Raw genomic sequence first — 22249 nt, forward strand, 5'->3', positions numbered from 1 at the left:
TCAGCTCAGTCTAGAAGGGAAGGAGCAGGTCCCCCAGTCCCCCCAAGGGTCTCCCCCAGTGACCCAAAGACCTCCCGCCACACCCCCCTGTGGTTCTCCACCTCCCAGTAGTGCCAGGCTAAAGACCACGCCTCTAGGGGCATGGGGCCGAAGGGATAGTCCAGGAGCAGGTGACAGCACCAGGTGAGATCGCAGAGCTTGGGACCATCTTCATGCAGGAGAGGGGTAGCCAGAGCCAGTGGTGTGCAAGACAGAGGAACGGGCCCTGGGAGGATCAGGGGACACCCATGATGAAGTCTGACTGAGCAGAGTGCACCCCAGTCTCCCCTCCTGTGATACCCCTCACCTTCCTGATGGCTGGGATTCCTAAGGAGGGGCTTGTGACAGGTGGCTTCTGTTGGCAGGACCTCTCTTTCACCAGGCAGGTTCCTCCTTGTGTTTGCTGTCCCCAGATGCCCTCAGCTGATCACTGCACATTGTGTACCTGTATTAAAATGTCACCCTGCGTCCCAGGAGTACGTAACATTATGCCCACTACAGTTAAATAATTTCAAGTATATCTGTCATTGCAAATGAAGTACATGGTTTATTTTGTCCAATCTAAAGAAGATGGAACGTCGTGAGTTCGGTTCCTGGTACCGGAGAAAAACCAAAAAAAAAAAAAAAAAAAAAAAAAAGAAGATGGAAGGCAGAGATTGCTATGCAAGAATATAATAAAATCTAGTGATATTACTTCCCCCTGCCCCAAATTAGGGATTGAATCCAGGGCCTTTGCACTGACCTATGTCCCCAGGACCCTCTACTTTTTTTTTAAACTTTGAGACTGAATCTTGCTGAATCACTAAGTTGCCCAAGTTGGGCTTGAACCTGCCATCCTCTCGCCCCAGCCTCCCCAGTGGACTGGGGTTACAGGCACGTACCACACCCAGCTGTAATATTCTTTTTAAGAGACACAACTGAAACAGAGAGACAGCAAAAAGTTGAAAGTAAAATGACAGAAAAAGTGAAATCAGGCAACTATTTACCAAAGAAAGCTGGCGTAGCTATGTGTGTAACTTCCCAAAGGCTTGTTACCTGTACATGTGCCGTGGGGACTCACAGTCGTCGGGCAGGACCCCCGCATGGTAAAGGGGGTGCACACAGAGCCCGAGGATGCCCTGCAGGGAAGAGCGTAGGAGGTGTCAGAGTGGCCGTTTTTGGGGGATGAGGCAGGGTCCCACTATGTAGCCCAGGCTGGCCTTGAACTCACAGCGACCCTCCTGCCTCAGCCTTCTGGGGTCACAGGCATGCACCACCACACCTGGCATCGAGTGGAATTTTAAAGGGCATTCTGTTCATTCACCTAGCGGGTAAATTTCCCTGACACCCAGCGTGGCTTCCTATTCTTGACTCCTGATACAACTCCAGTATGCCTAGGACCCGGAGGGGATGACCGGTCTGGGACCCGTGACTGTTCCCCTCGGCTTGCGGCAGCCGGAGGGAATCCACACGGGTGGGTGGCAAGTCACAGGTCAGGCTCAGGCTTGGGTCGGCCTCAGGGATGTTGTCAGGAGGTGAAGGACGGAGGGGGCAGGAGCAGGGCAGTAAGGAACCCTGGAAACCAGGAGCCGCTGGGAGGACCACGGTCAGGTCTGTGAGGGGAGGGGCGGAAGGGAACAGAGGCAGAGCTGTCACTGTCAGAGACGGGCCCATCAGAGACGGGCCCATCCTAGAAGGGTATCGCGGGTAGGCGGAGCATCGGAATCAAAGCACAAGGCAGAGGGATGGCCGCTCCAGCCTGGTCAGCTGTCACAGGGCTGGTGACATGAAACAAAGGAGGACAGGCAGCAGGGGTGGCTTGGGGTCCCCTAGGGTCAGGCCAGAGCCCCTGTCATCTCTCCCAACAGGCCAGGGCTGGTCCTGCAAGGCCCACTGTGGGAAGAAGGGAATCTGAGCTGCGGACCAGACAGACTCCGACGCCACCGCTGCGAGCTGCCGACTGCCGCCCCGGCTTCCGGGTCACCGCCGCTGTGGCTGCCCTGGGGAGGGCGGCGGCTGGAGCACTGTGTGCGAACCCCTTTATCAGTGCTTCTCCCCCACCGAAGGACTGATAACTTGAAAGCACCAGGGGCCTGAGCAAGGACTAACAGTGGGTGCGGGGAGGCCCTGAGGGCCCGTTGGAAGCTCACTGCCTCCCACTGGCCGAGGACAGCTCCGCCTGCCACGCAGAGTTCAAAGAGGCTCCACCCGGCCCGGAGCAGCGGGCGTCTCCGTCCTGCGTATAAAACACCGTGTAATGACTGGTCGGGGCTAATCAAACAGAATGCCCAGCTCAGACCTATTACATTTCACCACAAAAGAGGCTTTAATCAGTCTTTTATCAGCGCAGTGCTCACGACGAAGAAGACCGCTTTTGTCTGCTCTTATAAGAGACAATGGGAGAGCGGGGATCAGCCTGCCCTCCGAGTACAACAAGCGGATTGTCCACACACAACAGAGCATTCAGGGCCATGGGAGAGGACGGCAGGAGAGGCCGCATGAATCTACAAAAGTGCTCACTGTTCACGGTGGCGGCCCTGAGTGTTTAAATTCAGGCCGCATTCCCGCTGGAGCTTCCAAAGTATAGGGAGGACAGACACAGAAAGACCTCAGTGTGCTCCGTGGAAGCCTCGCTGGCTGCGGGCTCCGAGGGACATTCTTGTTTGCCTCTTGCTGAACGGGAAAGGAAAACTGACCTTCGGTTCCGCACTGAGCTCCGCTCAGGCCTCTCGGGGGCAGAGGCGGGCGCCGCGGGTTCGACGCCAAGCGCACCTGTCTCGCTGCCCAAGCACCTCTGGCGGAGAAGGGAGGAGGGAGACAAAAGGCAGCGAGGAAGAGAGCAAAGGGAGCGGCGGCTTTTCACCGATTGGCTCAGTTCTGTCCAACAACTATTTGAACACTCCCGGGGAGGCCAGCTGGGACGCACCCACATGCAGAAACAAACACCTCATCCAAAAGCCGCCCTTCCTGCTTGGAGTCAGACAATCAGAAAGCTGAGGTCTCAGATCATCTTTCTTTTACACCGCCGTGATCTTCTGTACTGTTTAAATGAGGGCATGGGCTACGTTTTTAAAAACAAATAGAAACAAAGAAAATAAGGCGAGAAACGGCCCATCTCCCACGGGCCCCCGCCCCCGCACACCGTGGCTGCGTGGGGACGCGCGTGTCCCTGGGGAAGCGCCGCTGCCATTCGGCGGCACAGGCTCATCAGGCGTCTCCGCAGCGAGCAAACAGGAAGCTCCAGGAAAGACAGCGGCCGCCGAGCGGCCACCTGGCGTTTTAGTAGCAGGCAGGTGGTCCGAGCCCCTATCCTCAAGTGACCACCAAGGACCCAGCCAAGGATCCCTGGGGCCTCACCACTAGGTCTCCCGGGGAGAGGCCAGTCCCGAAGTCTCTTAGCCCTGCTAGGACCAGCTCGGGTTGGGCCCCCTCGGGGACAGGGGCCACGTTAGTGGCCAGGCCTTGGGGCGCCTCATCTGCAGAGTCCAGACTTTGGATTTGTTTGTAAACCAAGGATTTCCCTTCTGCTCTAGAAAGAACTCTGCTTGGGTCTGGGACCAGAAGGAGGAAGCACGGGTGAGGGTAGGCTGGCGGAGGGAGGAGAGCTTCCCGCCCAGGGCCCCTTAGTTCCAGCGAAGGCAGCAGTGACCTGGCCCCGCTCAGCGCTGGCCTTGAAGCCAACAGTGACTGACAGGAGTGACAGGACCCTCCTAGGGCCGGGTGGGAGGACTCCGGGACCACCGCATTCGGGGAACAATTTCTGGGCGTGTGTATTTGAGACAGGACTGCTGGTGCCTGGTGTGGGCGGCCCCTCGGGTGGGTGGGAAGGGGACGGAAAGGGGGAGCCACCGTCACCACTCACTGAGTGTCGCTGATCCCTACTTTGGAACGGCTCGGCCTGCGCACACTGGGTTTCTCTTGTGTGAGAAAAGATGAATAAGGTGCGCAATAAAAGACAGACAACGAGGAGGGGAACGGCTCGGCCTCCACACACGTTTTCTGAGCTGTAATTGCAGTTCCGACCGGTGGTTGCTGTTCTCTCCTCCTGCTGTGGACGATAGGTCACGGATCGATGGCCTGACGCAGACCCCGCCGGCAGCATGCCGAGAGCCTTCCCAGAGCCGATGCGGGGGCTGTGGGGGGCCCGGCGAAGGAGTCAGTGCTTTCCCCGCATGCAGCTGGGAGTGGTGATGGCAAAGCGGTTACTCGCTGCCTTAGATCCATGAATTGGGCCGGTGGGACGCGGTGACGCACCCCTTCTGATGCTCATTGCTTTGTCAGTTGTGCTCGTTCTGACTTTGCTCCTACCGCAGGAATGGGGCTGGAAGCCGTTTACTTCCTTCAGGCTTCAGTAAAGAACGCTGCCTTGGGTTTTCCACTGACGTTCCTGGCCATTAAGCTCTATCCCAAAACATGAAAGCAATTTCCTCTTTTTGGAACCATTATGCGAGGAGTGTCGTATGACAGCCGCCGTTTCTTAAACTAAGATATTATTAAATAAGTAAAGGGTTTTTTTCCGTTTGCAAGGCCAGCATAAAGCTGTTTTTAAAAAAATCTTAATGGGGAAACTGTGTTTGTTAATTCCTTCTCTCCCTCTCCCTCTCTCTCTCTCTTCCTCCCTCCCCACTCCCCCCACCTCCTTTCATTCCTGCTCCTTTTCCTTTCTTCCTCCTTCCCTCCCTTCGCCTCACGGCACACCACAGAGCAGCGGCTAGGAAGTGCCAGGGAATAAGCAGGACATTTAAAAGCCATTACCTCTCTCCACGAAAGAACGCAGTCCTTCCCTTGGGGTTAGTTTTAGCTGAAGAAGAAGGAAACGAACAAATACGTTGGTCACTCAGACTGTGGCTGTGAAAATACGGTCTACAAGAAAAAGGCAGAAGTAGCTGGGTGCGGCGGCACAGGCCTGGAATCCCAGCGCTCTGGGAAGCTGAGCAGGAGGATCTCAAGTTCGAGCCCAGCCTGGCAACTTAGTGACTTGTCAAGATCCCCTCTCACAATAAGAAATCAAAAATGGCTGGGGACATGACTCAGTGTGAAGGCCCTGGGATCGACTCCTAAGGCCCAGGTTAAAAAAAAAAAGGAGAAGAAGAAAGAACAGGAAGTACCCTGTGTACACCTCCCTCCGTACCGGACAGCGGGCTGTTTGCCTGCTTGAAGTTGCAGCCGTGGCTCTAAGCACGCCCTGACCGTCGGCTCAGCATCCCCGTGCCCTCCCCTGCAGATCCCCCCATGCCCTGTCTGGGCTTCCCCCTGCCCGGCACCGCTATCTCAGCCAGCTGGGCGCGGCCTTGCCTCCCGCAGACGCTGGGCTGTAAGTCAGACGGAGCTGGTTTAAGTGTGGTAGGTAGAACTACGTGCAATCGCTGTCTTCATGTGCCAAAGGCAGTCAGATGCCTGCAGTTTCATAGCTCCGCCTACCAGCGATTTCTTGTCATCGCTGTCTCTAAGGCAATGGATTTTAAACGTCCTGTTTATTCCCTGGCACTTCCCAGCCGCTGCTCCGTGGTGCACCGTGAGCCGAGAGGCAGCAGCATGCCATCCCAGGCTGGTTTACCAGGCCTCTCTTAGGCCCCTTTCTGCCAATACTGCTTCTCTGTTGGGAACACCTGAGGGAGTGCAGGTCTAAGCAGTGGGACAGAGGTCGGCCCAGGGAGCTGCCGTGGGGGAGACAAGTGCCATCGGAGGACACCCTCGGTGCAAGGCAGGATGGAGGAGGAGGAGGAGGCTGTGACCTTGGGGGATGCCTTTCCCCAGAGGAGATGCACAGACAGCTCGAGGAGCTTCCCGGCTGGCATTCTGGGAGCCTGGGGCTGTGGGAGGTGCGGAGGGCGGGTGTGGGGATGCAGCTCCAGAAGACGGTGTTGCTGAGGTGGGCAGGGCCCTTGGGCGGCCAGGTTTGGGAGGCCGGGAGCTCTGACAACCAGACACGAAATCAGTAGCTAGCGACACATTTGAAGGATTCCTCCCAGGATTGAATGTGCAGGGGCAGTCGTTGTCGTAGACGTTATCCTCTGTAATACTCGTGTGTGGGTTTCACCCCAGCAGCACCACCACACCACAGGTCCTTGGGGTTAGCGCCGTGTGTCCTCCACCACTTCTCCAGAGCTCGCACAGCCCCTCGCAGACAAGTGCTCAGTGAGTGTCAGTAGACTGACTTGAAGAGAGTCCACTTCTATCCATGGATAGCGCAAAGCTGTGCCAGCCCTGCCCGGGCTCTGCTGTGCCCGCCTTCTGAGGACCACAGTGCCTTGGCCACTATGCTTTGCAGTCTCTACTTCTTCCCGTCTGCTTCTGAGGCTAAAGGCCAGGGCGGTCAGATAAGAGAGGGACACTTACTGCAAAAGCAGGCAGCTCATGGGGCAGGTCACACCTGGGCGGTCGTTTTGACCAAAGAGATTCTACAGACCAGTGAGGTAGACAGGGCCTCTATTGAAGCCTATATTTAGGACTCTCCCCTTGTCAGGGGAGCTGGAGGTGGGGCACTTCCTCTTCGAAGGGGACATGGGCTGGGAAGCCTTCATGGCTGATCTCACCAATACACCGATCCGATCTCTAGCTCCCTAAATATGCCTACTCTCATAATTGTCTGCGGCTGGCTGGAGTCCCCTGAGACCTGAACCCAGGCTCAGCTGTTCTCTCCCAGCTCCTCTCCAGAGGTTGAGAGCACTGATGCCTCTTTAAACTAGAGCACGCATCATACTCACAAGCCAGCAAGTTACCCTGACTCGGCTTCGACGATGCTGGCAGAAGACTAGGTTTGGTGTCAGAGACAAAGGACTCTATTGCTCACCGCTCAGCAAGTAGCACGAGCAGTGGTAGAGCTCCCCTTGCTCCCCAGTCCCATGGGGGCAATGCACCCAGTTGGATGCCCGCAGATGCTGCGGGTTGTAGCGGAGGAACTCTGAGCTCAGGGAACCTAAATCTTCCGTCGTGAACGGTGAACATGCCTGATTTCTGCTCGAAGGTAGACATGCTCTACTGTACTGAATGGTCAGCATGGCCCCCTCCTTCCTGGACAGAGCCACTCTCTCTCCCAAGGCTGTTTATTTATTGGTATTAGAGCTTGAACCCAAGACCCCAACCCTTTCTATTTTTTATTTGAGACAGGGTCTCACTAAGTTGCTAAGTTGTCTATGCTGGGTTCAAACCTGCAGTCTTTCTGCCTCAGCTTCCCAGAGTACTGGGATTACAGGTGTGTGCCGCCATGCCTGGCTCCTGGGCTATTTATTATACAAGGGTTCTGGAATATTCTGAATGAAAGCCAGTAGGTAGCTCCCTCACAAAGTGCACAGAAGTGCAAGCTGTCCATGGCGAGCTGTTTCCTCAAGCTAACCACTGCCCCATCCCTGGGTGTCAGGGCAGGACGCCGGCGTGTTTACTCTTTGTGATGGGGAACTCTTATTCTCTTAATTCTTCTTCCAAGCTACAATCACAAACTTCTAGCTCCAGTTTAAGGTCCCACCCAGAGGTCTTCAATGGTTACATTTAAAATGTCTAAAACTTTATACCTCTTCCTCCCCCAATTTAAACTAGTGAGACAAGAGAAAGGATGATTACCACCGTTTTCCTTGTTTCGCCAGTTTACACCTATGAGTCCTTCTTCATTTACATCTTCTTCCTCGTCACTTGGAATCAGCCAATCACCGAGGTCCACTGACGCCTCCTTGGAAATACCTTTTCCTCACCTTCACCTTGTTCCTGCCCGTTTATATTGTGATTCGCTTAGTTCAGAATTTTAGGCGATCCCCAGACCGCTGGAGGGAGGTCTGACTAATTTTCTAGATTTCTGCTTCTCCTTCATTCCACTTCCTCCTCGTAAGGCAGTTTGACTACCTCACACTCATTATAAAGGTTGAATTGTTTCCCGGGGCCTGTTGGATGGAATAGTCCAAACTTCCTGCCGGCTGTCCTGCTGCTGCGTTCTGCGGTGCGGCCCTGTCCCCCCTCTACCCTCCAAGCCCGTGCAGGACTGCTCCCCACCTGCCCTTCCCTGCCACGCAGAGCTCTGAACCCTCAGCAAACCACTTCATCCGGGAAGTTCTGCTCCCATCAGCTCGGGCCTCACTCATTTCCTTCTTCACTTGCATTTATCTCAGTCCTTAGCCTCATGCTGCCCCATCTGGCTACTCAGTTGTTTTGTATCTTATGTGCCCACCTAAGTTTTATGTTCCCAAAGGGCAAAAACGATCATCTGCATATGTTACGGTTTATATCTAGACATCCCCCCAAAACCTCATGCGGTCACAAGTGGGGCTTTGCAGAGGCAGCTGGGTCTAGAGTATGTGACGCTGGGGTTAAGGATGGGATGCTGGGATGGATTCAGGGTGTCATGCTAAAATGCAGGCTGCCCCACCCTGGGTGTGAATGCTACCCGCCCTGAGCGTGGGGAGCTGGATAGACTATAAGGGGCAGAAAGAGGGCTGCTGCTTTTGCTTGCTGCTGCTGCTCCTGCTTTGCTATTTCTGCTGCCGTCGGCCTGCCATGAACTGCTTCCCCTGTGTGATGCCCCTCTGCCATGCCGCCCTGCCGTGGTCGGCGCAAGCTGACTACGAATTGAACCCTCTACAAACTGTGAGCCACAATCAGCCTTTCTCCTTTAGGGTTGGTGCCAGGTATTTTCTTCTCAGCAGTAAGGAAGGTAACTCAGACAGCACACCTCCTACACCACTTAGAGACTGCTTCGCACAGACCTGGGCAAAACGCAGAATTTGACCTCCCTGCTTATAACCATGAGATGAGTTACATCTCAGCCTCCTTATTTGAAAGACAGTTCCTGCATGACGGGGTTGTTGGAATAATCAAATTAGATGATATGGGGAATGCTTCCCACTTTGTTTGGCATATAGAAATAATGCAATCAAAGTTGACCATGATGTTTGTTTTTTATTCATTTATTTATTTATGTTTGCAGTACATAACGTTTACGCTCCTTGCGTGGAGTTGGTGCAGATACGTAACACATCTTAATCCCTTTTTCCCCTCCTTTCCCCTCCTTCCATCTCTACAGTGATAAGTAAATGAACTAATGAATGGAAAGCTAACCAGATCATCCTGGAAAAACGTATTTCTGCTAACGTTCCCCTGACCCATGGGCGAGGCTGGTGGGGAAGTGGGGAAAAGCTTAGCTTCACCCTTGGCAAGATGGTTCTCTGGGGGAAAAGAGAATCCAGTCCTAGAGCAGAACTGTGGTAGAATCAGTGCGGTGGGGTTTCCCTGTCTTCTGTCTGTCCCCAAGTTTCCGTCTGCCTCTGGAAGGAGCCTAAGGCTCAGGACACGGAGGTGGTGCTCCGTGGAAGCCGCTCGTGTGGCCGTGGGTCAGGGGGAGGAGCCTGTTTCTGGATGGGGTTGACAAAGTTTCCAGGGAGAAGTCAGACAGCCACGCCGCCGGGGCTCCTCTGCCTCTCCAGATGCGACAACAGGAAGCTCAGCATCAGCTGGGTGTGAGGAGAGTTGTCACTGGCTGTGCGAACCACAATGCTGCTTGATGTTTACTGCAAAAAGCACACATTAATTGGCTGGGCAAAAAGGCAAGAGCCCTCTCTTAAAGGATAGAGAGTCCTGGAACTGGGGATGTAGCTCAGTGGGAGAGTACTTACCTGCCCTGCATGTTCGGTTTAGTCCCCAGTACTGTGGGGGTGGGGGTGCTGTAGTATCCCCAACCTCCTTCTGTTAGCAAATTACTCTGATGGTCACTTGGTACCTTTCGATATGTCAGGTACTGTGACAAACAGTCCTCAAAATAACCTGGCGAACTTTACAGTATCCACGTTAAAGAACAGGACATTTCGAAGCAACAACTAAGTTTTGTGTCGGGTTATGCAACCTCAAGCAGAAACATGGAAACAACACCCAGGATTCCGAGGCAGATTTATTTTACCTCGACAGGCACTGATCTGGATCATTCCCAGAATCTCAGGCCCTGATCTCTGGTGGTCTGGGGCTTATATGGGATAAGCAAGCAGGAAGTACAGAAGCAGAATGGCTTGTCAGCTGGGGATGGGGATTTTGGTTCTTACAATATGCATCACGGTGACCAGCTATCCATCGCAGTGACCAGCCTTTTCTAAGAAACAAAAGTAACAGGAACTGTAACCAGAACTATTTACCTGGGAACTATTTAAGAGTAAAGTATACTGGTTGTAGCATCTTCTGCTACAGTTACACGGCTGGAGAGAGACAGAGCCATGGTTCAACCAGGGCATGCCTGCCAGTGAAGACCTGGGCACACTTTCCTCCCAGGCCAGTTGTCAGGAGGATTCCAAGAAGCCCAGCCGGGGACTCCCACTCCCCTGTGCTTCCCACCGCACCCCACTAGCTTCCTTTCCCCATGTGTCAGCCATCACCACAACCGTGCAAGTGAGATGATCAGATGCTTTTCTGAGAGTGGATTTTCTCAGCGGGAAGGAGGGGTGAGGGAGGGAGCCAGCTGTGTGCAGCTGCAGGCAAGCTAAAATGACTTCATTGGGTAGCTGAGGACCAGCTCTTTATGCAACAACTTTTTAAAAAAAATTTTTTTTTTAAATCTACTGCCAGATAAAACTTCAGTTATAGCTTTTCATGTCACCAGGAGGAAAATACAGGCTCCAGCTGAAGCTTCTGATTCTGAATCTATTACTATACTTCTAAAGTAATGTGAATAGACAATAAGATGTAATCCTAAGCACAGTCACTTTGCTGCCTCTGAAGAAATATTGCCTCTGGAAAGGGGATCCCTGGTAGGAAACCAAAGGCATAGAAATAGGTTTTGAGAATTTTGTTCCTAGCTGGAAATGAACCCACAGGAGGGGAGGTTGAGGCCATCAGCTCCAAAGGGCAGAATCCAAGCAGACCGGGCTGGGGTCTCTTTCCTGGAAGCAGGTGGTGGGCCAGAGCCAGGGTAGAACTCCCTTAGGCTGTACAGAAGTTTCCTCTTGGCACTATCCCGGTGCCCCTTACAAGGAGAACCTCTCTGCCCTGGGTGCACAAGATCTCCATTACCCCCAACAGCCCCCCAACTTGGAGAAAGCAGCTTCTAGACCTACACCGTGCCGGTGCGGGGCAGCAGCGGGGCCACAACTGCCGTCACTGCACCACCCCGTCCCACTCGACTGAACTGGAGCGCGGTAGGCAGCAGTGTCAGACGAACTCGATCTGTAAGTGGGTTCTCACTGCTGCGGTGCTTTGTCTGCCTTTCGCTTTGGTAAGTGCTGTGGCCGTTCTAAGGCTTGGTCCCTGCTAATGCAACCTCCTGCAGAAAAAGAGCCTTTGCCGACGTGATGAGTTGTGGTGAGGTTAAACTAGACTAGGGAAGCTCTGCCTGCAGTGGCCGAGCTGTGGAGAGACCCAGGCGCGCAGAGGGAAGCAGCCACACGGAGGAGGTGACAGGGTCTGTGCCTCGCAGCACTGCAGACCGCGGTGGGAAGTGCAAGGGCCCCGGAGGACTCTCCCTGCAGCCCTCCCGGGAGCCCGCCTACACCTCCAGCTGGGGCTCCTTCTCTCCAGAACCGTGAGAGAGTAAATTTGTTTTGCAAAGCCAAATGGCTTGTGGTATTTTTACGCTATCTTGGGAAACGAATAGAGGTACTTTCATGCACATTATCATTTCTTTTTTTCTGATTTTGTTACCTGTGGCATTCTCTGCACTTGTCAACGTCCTTAGCTGCATGACAGCAGCTGGATTAGCACCTGATGGATGGGCACGCGAGTTGGTGGTGTACGTGCACATGCTCTCCATGGAGATTACCTCGATGTTCTCTCTGACCCATTGCTACTGCAAGGGGTCTGTGAATCTGTAAGTCCGTGCGCATGGGCTGAATAAATAATGTCTACCACATCAGCGAACTTCACAGATTTCCTCAGGAGTCATACAAATAAACAGAACTACCAATCAGCAACGGCTCGTACCAACCAAGTCAACATGGAATGAACGTCTGTTAACAGCAAAATACAAGGATTTACAAAAGCAAGGCCCGTTGCCTTCTCTATGTTTCCTGTGAAGAAGTCAAAATCATTTAATCAGCCCAGCCGTGTGTGACAGCACCGCCACAGCCGGTGCTCCGCCGGAGTCAGCTCTGCCCGGCAGTCAGTAGCAGACTTGGGAAGCACACGGGAGATGGCCCATCCCCTGTGTGTATCCCTCGCTGCTGTTGCCGTGTCTGGGGCAAGGGCGCCTGTCCGGTAGGGTGTAAATGGATGTGACTTCTGTGGGTGACAATTCGGCCATATCTATCAAAGCCACCGCCTTTTAGCTGATTAGAAGTGAGGTCCGCTATCCAGACCCTGCTGCCAAGACGGGCCTGGCACCGGAGGGCGCTCGAGGGGCCCACTCAGGCTTCCGGACAGCCCGCCCCTGAGCACAAGGCCCTGGGCCAAGTCCCAGGCCCACAGATCATCAATCAGCGCATCAGTCAGTCGCTCAGCCCCACCACGTTCTCAGCCAGGGAATCGATTACAGGTGGCTGAGCAGGAGGCATGGTGATGTCAGAGGTCTGAGCCTTCTATCAGGCACATGTGCAGTGTCATGTCACAGAAAAAGCCCTGGACCGGTGCTGAGTAACCCGAGCCCGGGTCCTGACGTCCTCTGGGCCCGCACCCTGGCCCCCGTGGCCGGGCCTGAGCCTGGCCCAGCAGGGCCTCCTGATTTTCAAGGTCACGCCTCTGGTTCCTGGAGTGTACTCACCATGTCCTCGGCGCCCATCCCTGCTGGCCGGAAGCAGACACGTGGCCTCCCTAGGGCTCTGGGGACAGCACGTTCCCAGCACGCTGGACTGTCACTTGGCAAGCCTGGCAACTCTGCCACCCCTGGGCGGAAACAGCCCTGTGTCCTCATCAGCTGAGGCCCTGCCTAGGAGGTGGGTCACTTCCAAGGGAGCCCTGGCTCTACAGAACCTTTACTATGAAGGGGGGACTAATAATACCGTGCACCTATTGTCCCGGTCAGAGGAGGGTAATGGGATATTTCTTTGTTTCTTTCCTCTGCTCTTCTCTCATCTCTTCTCTGTCTCCTAGGAACTTTCCCTCCCTCCCTTCCTTCCTTCCTTGGGATTAAACCCAAGGAGTGCTGAGCTCCCTCCCCAGAACCTGTTCTTTTGTTACAAGCTCTCATTTCGTAGTTCAGGCTGGCGTTGAACGTGTGACCCTCCTGCTTCAGGCTCCCGTGTAGCTGAAATGACAGGCGAATGCACCTGCACCACGCTTACAGCGAGAGACTCCTAATCCATCCTTTTCGTGAAGCAGAAACTAATTTTACTTTTATCTTCGTGTTTTGTTGGTGCATGTGTGCCATACCAATCACACTCATCAGGGGCAGCTTGTGGGTGCGCACGCCGTCTTCATCCTTTCTTCCCACATTCCCCTTCCCCGCCTTGACCCTACTTCCCCGCGCTGTTCACCAAAGCTTTGTTTCCATTTTCCCTTCCATTTTTTTTTTCCTTTTCTCTTCCTTCCTTACCTCCCTGTCCTTTGTTCCCCTTCCTATGTGAATGTGTTCCTCCTACTTTCCAATATCTATCCTCCATTTTTACATTTTTTCACACTTTGGGTTTCTCACACAAGAGAAACAATGCAATATTCACACTTGTGTGTCTGATTTATTTCACTTAACAATATGGTCTCGAGATACATCATTTACCTAAAAAATCTCAATTTTATCCTTCTTTATGGCAGAGTAGTACTCCTTTGTATGTAAATATCATATTTTCTTTATCCATTCATCTGTTGATGGGCATCTAGGCTGTTTTCAAGATTTAGCTATTATAAATTGTGCTGCTATAAACACGGGTATGCATGTATCACTGTGGTGTGCTTTTAACACTTTGGGGAAGACACCTAGAAGGGAATAGCTGAGTCACATGGTACCTCTAGTTCTAAGTTTTTGAGGAATCCCCATACTGACCTCCACAGTGGTTGCATTAGTCTGCACTACCACCAGTAATGGAGAAGGGTTCCTTTTTCCCCACAGCCTCACCAGAATGCATTGTTGGTTGATTTCTTGATGATGGCCATTCTTTCTGGAGTGAGAAGGAATCTCGATGTTATAGTTTGCATTTCTTGAATGACTAGCATTTTTTGTATATTTATTTTCTGTTTCTATTATTCATCTGAGAAGTATCTATTCATTTCAGATGCCCAATTTTGGATTGGGTCTTTAAATTTGGGGGGGTCCAATATTTATTTTTTTGTCTTTCTGAGACAGGATCTCACTATGCAGTTCAGGCTGGCCTTAAATTCACTTTGTAGCCCAGGCTGGCCTTGAACTCACAGTGACCCTCCTGCCTCAGCCTTCTGAGTGCTGGGATTACAGGCTTGTGCCAATCCACTCAGCTTGAGTTTTTTATATATTCTAGATATTAGTCCTCTGTCGATAAATAGCTGGTAAAATTTTTTCCTTTCTGTGGGTTGTCTCCTCACTCTGTTGGTGGTTTCTTTTGCTGTGCAAGAAACTTATTTTTAAAAAGGAACAAACATCACACCAGCCTTTGAGGATTCTGTTTGTCCTCAATTTTGAAGGTCCTCTCTCTTCCCACATTCAATCTGTGTACTGAAGACTGTTTCCACTCTTTCTGGGGAAGTGGCCCCTGCCACGTTGTCCCCAAATGTCAGCAATGTGAATAAAGTAGCTGTCTTCTGCTTCAGAGAAAACTCCTGATCTCTTCTCCCTGACATAAGTAAGCAAGTTGTTAAATGCTAAGAAAAAAAAATTTAGAAATTTTTTTGTACTATTTATTTTTGTTTGATACAGGGTCTCACTATGTAGCCCAGGCTGGTCTCAAACTCACCACTGTCCTCCTGCCTCAGCCTCCTGAGTACTCAGATTACTGACATGCAGCAACACACCCGGTTCCAGAATTCTTATTCTAAGAAAAGAATTCAGAATTTCCTAAACATTTGAAATATTGAAAAGTTTCCTAAGAAAATATAACCGGGTGTAGTGGCTCACGCCTGCAATCCCAGCACTTGGGAGACTGAGGCAGGAGGATCGATGTGAGTTTGAGGCCAGCCTGGGCTACATAATGAGTTCAAGACCAGCCTGAACTGCACAGTGAGAGTGTCTCAAAAAGACAAAAAAAAAAGATGAAAAGTCTCCTCAAGATCATCTAGAGTTGACATGCTGAGGTTTTTCTACAAAAATACCTTTCATCTTCCTCCCGACCAGTCAGTGATGAAGTAACTTCCATTATTTCACGGCCTGCTCAAAAACCTTTGCGTTCTCATGTTCTACCAGGTGAAGTCAGCTTCCTCATCCTGGCATTCAGAGCCCTCTGTGATTAGGTTTTCTTTTCTTTTTTTCGTTTGTTTCTTTGAGTGCAGGGCCTCATATGCCAGGCAAGGGGTCTACCACTGAGTTGCACCCATAGTCCCAGATCTTATTTCCTATTAATTCCCTGAACTCTAATCTCTCTCTCTCTCTCTCTCTCTCTCTCTCTCTCTCTCTCTCTCTCTTTCTCTCTCTTTGAGACAGGGTCTCACTATGTAGCCCAGGCTGGTCTTGAACTCACTATGTAGCACAGGCCTTCAACTTGCGATCTTCCTGCCTCAGCCTACCTGAGATTACAGGTGTGCACCAGCGTGTCCAGCCCAATAAATCTCATTTCAAATCAGAACGATCTGCTGGGTCTTTTTATAAATCCCTGCGTGTTCCTGACAGCTGTCATTCCTCCTGCTTTGCTGTTCACCCACCATTCAGATATCTTCAGTGTCCAGCTCTGGTCCCCACCGTCAGGGTGAACAGCGGGTGTGCGGAGCCGGTCCTCTCCCCGCTGCCGTGTGTGTGCAATCTGTTCCCTACCCAGTCTCTGGTTTGGCAGGTAACCTCATAACAGAACTTGCTTTTTTGTTTTTTTTCCTTTTTGTGGTACTGGGGCTTGAAGCCAGGACCTTTGCACAGAGCTGCATCTCTGGTCCTTTTTTATTTTTTATTTTGAGACAGGGTTTTCCTAAGGCACTAAATTGCCCAGGCTAGATTTGAACTTGTAATCCTCTTGCCTCAGCCTCCCAGCATCCTGGAATTATAGGTGTGTGTCATTACACCCAGGCAAAAGGCCTTGTATTTTTAATTTATTTTCTATTCCATGTACATATTTATATTTGCATGATGTTTGCCTTTGAGACTGAGGATCATATTTACCATTGATGGGCATACATGGACTTAAAATATTTACTAATTTCAAGCGCTTGACAGTTAAAAGATGAAAACCCTTTGTTTTCCCATAAACTCCCTTTCTTGCCTCCCCACACCCTCTTGTGCACTAAAGACTGAACCAGAGGTTTTAGCACTGAGCTACATTCCCAGCCCTTTTCGTTTTTTATTTTGGGTCTCACTAAATTACCAGAGCTGGCATTGAATTTGCAGCAGTTCTCCTGCCTCAGCCTCCCCAGTGCCGGGATTACAGGCATGCGTCACCACACTTGGATAAACTAGCTGTGTTTTGTCATGAATCATTTCTGATAAAAAGGCCAGCATTTTTCTCTGTGGTTGGAACCCATGGGGAATGCCGAGGTTCAGCCCTGGCAAGGAACTCTGGACCGGGTTTCCGGGCGGCACCTCGGCGGCAAGGTGCCTGCCTGCTTGTGCTCGCTGCGGCCTGTTCAGCCCCCTGGCTCTGGACACACTGGGCGTGGACACTCTACTCTCCCCTGGGATGGCTGCCCCCAGAACGGCCAGGCTTTGCTGTCACTAAGGGAGCCAAGAGGGCAGCAAAAGCACACACAAGTTAAAAACAAATTCTAGGAGGCTGAGGCAGGAGGATCCAAAGTTTGAGCTCAGCCAGGGACATTTAGGGACTGAGGGAGAGTGTCTAAAAAAGAAAAAAAGTCTGGGGCTGTAGCTTCGCACGAAGGCCCTGGGTTGCCCACCAGTACCAGTACCCGGGGAAGAGACTTCATTAGAACTCTGAGTCCCTCCTGGGTCCTTCTAATTTGAGCTCCACCCCTGGCTCGGAGCCGATACTCGGGCACCCTGCGCCCGCGGAGCAGGTTCGGGCGAGGACCCGCGTTCGTGCTTCGCGCTCGCGGGCTCCCCTCCCCGGAGCTCCTCCGCAGCTCCAGGGGGTCGCAAAGCTGGGGTGCGGGAGGGAGCCGGGAAGGACCCCGGCTGCTGGCGGGGGCAGCGAGTGCCCGGGGTCGCGGGGACCCGCACGGACGGAGGGCCCGCGACGGACCAAGGACGGCGGGCCTCAGCCGGGCGCCGACTCCAGCCTCCGCCTGGCGCAGAACCCGGCCCGAACCAAGCTATACAGACAGCTGAATCAGTGCACATCCCACAGTAATCTAATGACGTTTGGGCCGGATAGGCAGAAACGTCCCGTAGCTTCAAACACATCTCCTTCAAGGTAGAAGCCTGCCCTTCTTACTTCTTTTCTCAATCCTGCTGCGTGGAGTATGGACGTAATGGCTGGCACTCAGCAGCCTTCCAGACTGTGAGGACAGCAGCCCCTCTCTGTGAAATGACAGAGCCGTGGGTGGAAAAGACTGCAGGTCCCTGAGGTATTTTAGGGAGGCATCGGGCCAGTTCCAGGCTCCTCGATGTGAGCGAGCTGTGAACCTCCAGATTCTCAGAACCCTTTAGGCCTGCACGAGTGGAAGGAAGCCGCTCTCTGCCTGTCTGTCCGCCTAACCGGAAAAGATGAGGGCGGCAGCCGCAATTTGGACATGAAGGGAGATGGGCGGGGCTTCTCAGGTTCTAGAGGAAAATCTGATGAAGACATTCAACCAATAAATGTCAAATAAAACTAATATAAGAACTAGGGATGCAGAAACCAATGTGAAAGGATTAACAAACGTTTAAATCTAAAATGAAGAATAAACTGAAAACTGTGGTGAGGGTCAGGGTAACAACAAAAATCAGAAGAGGGTGAGAGTAAATGCGCTGATTTTTCACACTGCCTTAGGCCGGTGGATGTTGTCATACTGTGATTTGACTTTTTGTAACACAATTACTATTCTTAGTGCTCTGCTATTGTTTGTGAAAAAAATTAGGAACTAATAACTTTCACAGGGAAGAAACATTTTCTGAAGTTCAGCAATTCTTATAGTTTCACTTCCATTTCCTTTACCTTTGTTAAATGCAAGTCTACAGTTATTATTTTTTGTTTTAAAACGGCACGTAGAATGATTCTCATTTTGTCCACCAACAGTACACGTGTGTCTCTCTTTCTCATCCTGCCTATATTTACCTACCTACCTGCCTGTGTATCTTTCTGTCTGTATCTTAGATGCACAGAGACTGTTTAGACAGATCTTCAATAATGTCATTTATTGTGGGTCCCAAGCTGGGTGTGGTGGTGCACGCCTGTAATCCCAGCACTCAGGAGAGGCTGAGGCAGGAGGATCCTTGTGAGTTCGAGACCAGCCTGGGCTACAAAGTGAGTTCGAGGCCATTCTGCACTGCATAGCGAGACCCTGGCTCAAAGAAAAAAAAAAAAAAAGTACTCCATATTGTGGGTCTGAGTGATGGAATTGATTTTTATTTTTCTGTGTTTCAACAAACATCATATATAATTTTGATAAAATACCATCTCTGTAAAAATGAAGGGTTTTTTTTGTTTGATTATTGTTTTTGCAGTGCCGGGGATCAAACCTAAGGCCTCACACATACTAGGCAAGCTCCCTACCCCTGAGCTACACCCCCAGAGCCTCCTTTTAAATTGTTTCCTGGGCTGAGTTCAAACTGACGATCCTACTGCCTCAGTCTCCTTGGTACCTGGGGTTATGGGTGTGCACCTCCGCCCAAATTTTTAAAACAAAGGCATCTCCCTGCCTTCTTCTGGGAAAAAGCGTGCTTATCCGAGAGGAAAATGAACACTTGCCCCAGCGCAGACACTAACAGGCCTTCCGTCCCACGCGTCTGATTTCACTGCACTTACGAGCAGGGTAGTGACATGGTAGCCACCTTGGAATGAAAACTCCATCGCAATACCTCTTCCTGAAGGCAATACTGGAAGATTGTACTGTAAATTTATTTTTACCAAAGGGAATTCTTAACCTCACTAACAAATATGTTTAAAAACAAAGTAGGTAGGAAATGTTTTAGCCTCATTTCGTAGGTGAGCAAACAGCAAAGTAGTAGATCTGCACAGTGCAGAGCAGGGACTAGAACTGAAATATTCTCGTTTCCAGACCAGATGTTACAGAAAAGGCGGTTACTGTTATTTCCCCCTCACTGAGTACGATCGGTTTGCGTAGCAGCAGGAGGATCGACACACCCCCAGAAGAGCCATTGCTTCCTAGACTTGCGTGCTGTCTTCGCGGGGATTCTGCGGAGGGGCCTCGGCAGCCCTTCTGGCTTGAGCTGGAGAGAGCTGAGGCGCCTCTAGGCTTGCCCCTCAGATCTGCTGTACAGATTAACGTTCCACAGAAGACTTCCTCTGAAAAAGAGGCACGGCCTCCACAAATAGGTTTAAAACCGCGGATCGCCCAGTCCTGCAGAATAGAGAAGTGATTTCCTATCTTGTTGTACACAGAGGACACTTTCACAAGAACTAACCAATTCAATGGAGAACAAGCAGCGTGGGAGCAGGCTTGTTTGGGGCTGTGTGAGATCGTCCCGCGCAGGGCCAGCGGCTGCGTCTCAGGATTCACACTTCCGCTTTCCTCCAAGCTGCGGGCTACGCCAGCTTAGCCCAAGTGCACAGATTGAGCGGCCCGCGTGGTCAGAGACGGTAGATTTGAAGCACGGACCGGAATTGAGGAACCTGAAATGTCCTGCTTGGTCGTTTTTCATGTTCTAACTGTGGACATTGTGCAACCAGGAAGCAGCTGGCTACAGTGAAGAACGTGGATCCATTTTATTCTTTTTTTTATTTTAAAGAAAAAAAAAAAAAAAAAAAAAAAAAAAAAAAAAAAAACAAAAAAAAAACGATAAGAATGATGCAGGTTTTCAAAACAAGATGATAGGAATTAACAGTGGTTGTTATATTACATATTGTCACCTTCAACGAAGTTGCTCAGATTACCAGATGTAAGAATGTGAGATTAATCAAACCATAAAAGAATAAAAAGTAATAAAAAAAATTTAAAATGATACAGAGCTTCAGTAGACAAGATGGTAGGAATTCAACAATGGTTGTTATATTGCATATTGTTGTCTTCAAATTAGCTGTTCAGATTACCAGATCTAAGCGTGCAGAAATGGTCAGGGAAAAAAAAAATGTACGCATTAACTGTTCCTCTCAATAAACCAATAGATCCGTTTTAAAGAAAGCGGGAAGGTTCTCTATTAGATATAAATACCACTATGCTTCTCAGGTTGATGAAGTCAGTTCAGTCAGTGCAAGTTGTGAACAATACGATGATTTATTTTTACTCAGTAGTATTTGGCCCAGGAAGGGCAAAGATTTTAAAATGAGAGAGCCCAGGTCTCCCCACTACGTTGCTGGGAGCCTCAGGCAAGCTCACAGGGCACGCCAGAGCTCAGTTTGGTCACTTAAGGGGGGCTATGTGAGGATCCTCGCGTGACACGTTAAGTGCAAACCCCCCTTTTCCTTCTCCTTCCTGTAAGGTTAAGTATACATGACATTTCCGTGAACTGAACTTTACTTTATGTGTACAAGAGAACAAGCTGTAATATGTCGCCAGTTATTGCTCCAGTGAAGAATCATTTTGCAGTTGATCATAAGCCGTGGTCAGCACATCTCAATGAAAAGAGCCCGGGGCCAAAACTCGGAAGACCTCGCCTCTCCGTTCTGCCACAGGGAAGCTGAATCTTCTGAAATGATCGCCCTTTTGATCACAAACGGTCGAGTGGATTTACGAGGCTGGGTCAGCTATACCCTCCCGGGTTCGGCTTCCTCATGCACTAGATAAATTTAGGTAACTACATCCACCCGCTGATTAGCTTCACACCCGCCCCTATGAGGCAGGCGTTGCTCGGCTGGTGACAGCTCAGAGAGGGACACGACGGCACCCCTTTCCTTGTGGGCTTCTATTTGGCCAGGGACATAGAAGATAAACAAGTAAGCAAATGTAATGTAATTTTTTCAGGTAATGAAATAGCATTCAGTGAGCAAGTGACATTTAAGTTTTGTATCAGCTAGAAAATGACAAAATATAGGTCACTTTGGTAACGAATCAAGCTTTTTTTAAAAACTGCATTAATTGAACATAAAATATACCTGTAGATAAATTTGTAACTAAACATTGAAAGAAGTATTAGGCTGATAAGAGACCTGAAAGAGGGTCTTTAGAAAATTTTAAATCAAAGGATTGAGGGCTTTGTGTTGGGAAATACGCTTGGCTGCGTGTGGGAACGTTCAGAGAATCAAAATGGAGTTTTTCACCAGCCATAGCGGCACACACCTGTAATCCCAGCATTCAGGAGGCTGAGGCAGGATAATCACTGCAAGTTCGACACCAGCTTGAGCTACAAAGTGAGCTCAAGTCCAGCCTGAACTGCGTAGCAAGACCCTGTCTCAAAAAGACAAAAAAAAAAAAGGAATTGACTGCGTCAGGCCCTAAGGATCAAGCAACAAAGCTGGTGTTCACGAAGGCGGGCATCTCACACGCATATACTGGTGACACGCACTCCCCAAAGACTGCTCAGAACACAGACACTTCTGTAAGGACATCTGTCTCCACTGTCTGTCCCGTCCGACACATGAACCGTCTTTGTTAGTAAGCCATGGGGCCAACGATCGTTGTTTCAAAATAATTTTTGGCAATCATCTTCACTTCTCCTTTAACTGTTACCCCGCCCCCGTGCCCGTTGGGTATTTCCCCCGGCATGTGTGCTCTGCACTGCTGTACCCCTTGCTCACTGCCAAAGACGTATTACTGTCATTATGTTTATTTTTTCTTTTTTATTGTAAAGAAAAAAACGATAAAACAAGGGTACAAAATTTCAAAACAAGATTGTAGTAGAGTAACAGTGGTCAGTACGTTGTATTGACCATTGTATTGACCAGTACGTGTATTGCTATCTTCCAAGTGGCTGCTTATTTACAAGATATAGGCATGAAAAGCTTATCAAACAATATAGGCACAAACCTTTCTTTTTAATGAGTTAATAGCAATTAGTAGTACAACTATCTTAACTATCTTGTATATATAGATATATTTTTTCCTTTTCCTTCCTTTTCTCCTTTCCCCATCCCAGTTTCTCTTTCCTTTTGAATATTTTCTTCCCATTTCACAATATCTATTGTACATTTTGAATCTTATTTGCTCTTTCAGCTTCTTACACTAGGGAGACAATATGTTTACACATGTGAGATGTGTAAACGTATTTGTGTTATACATATTTGTGTTAAAATAC

General features: G+C 50.3%; 2 long non-coding RNA genes across 3 annotated transcripts in view; both read right to left on the reverse strand.

The window, feature by feature from the left end:
* Nucleotides 1–2320: 2320 nt before the first annotated feature.
* On the reverse strand, nucleotides 2321–5379 carry LOC106149236. Of its 2 annotated transcripts, XR_001235288.1 has the most exons (3): nucleotides 5150–5379; nucleotides 4774–4819; nucleotides 2321–4500 (listed from the first exon to the last, which is right to left on the reverse strand). It is a non-coding gene; the product is annotated as an uncharacterized LOC106149236 (long non-coding RNA). The 2 variants fall into 2 exon arrangements; XR_001235287.1 differs by lacking the exon at nucleotides 5150–5379 and having other exon boundaries at nucleotides 4774–5067.
* Nucleotides 5380–8905: 3526 nt separating this feature from the next.
* LOC102019644 overlaps nucleotides 8906–22249 on the reverse strand; it is a 22214-nt gene continuing 8870 nt past the window's right edge. Inside the window, exon 3 of the long non-coding RNA XR_262082.1 lies at nucleotides 8906–9512. This is a non-coding gene — a long non-coding RNA (uncharacterized LOC102019644). The remainder of the gene's footprint in view (nucleotides 9513–22249) is intronic.

This window comes from Chinchilla lanigera, unplaced genomic scaffold (genome assembly GCF_000276665.1).
Source record: "Chinchilla lanigera isolate Chin_1 unplaced genomic scaffold, ChiLan1.0 scaffold00040, whole genome shotgun sequence".
Lineage (NCBI taxonomy): Eukaryota > Metazoa > Chordata > Mammalia > Rodentia > Chinchillidae > Chinchilla > Chinchilla lanigera.